Source organism: Nematolebias whitei, chromosome 20, assembly GCF_014905685.2.
Source record: "Nematolebias whitei isolate Nwh7 chromosome 20, NemWhi1, whole genome shotgun sequence".
Taxonomy (NCBI): domain Eukaryota; kingdom Metazoa; phylum Chordata; class Actinopteri; order Cyprinodontiformes; family Rivulidae; genus Nematolebias; species Nematolebias whitei.
In genome coordinates, this window is record NC_056517.1 from 1075266 (window position 1) to 1075666 (window position 401).

Sequence of the window (401 nt, forward strand, 5' to 3'; positions counted from 1 at the left end):
GATGATGGATGATGGATGGATGGATGGATGATGGATGGATGATGGATGGATCCAGAATGAAAGTAATTTAATGGAAAATGCGCATCACTGAAAATTAAAACGATATAGCACCTACATATACAAGTCAGTAAGGGCCTTTAATTCATGTTTTTGAAGAAGACTAAAGTATAAAAAAGTTGACAAAATGTCCACAAAACAAATGAAAAAGTAGAAACATCAAAGGAACTGACATTGGGCAGTCTGTGTCAAATCTTTAAAAAAAACAGGCGGCAAAAAAGAAAAGGCATCAGATCATGAAGCAAAATGGCCTCATGGGATACGTCAAGTCATACATGAGTCTCAATAAATCCTTTATTAAACAACGATTGTTCAACTAATGATCAATACAAACCTGTTTATGC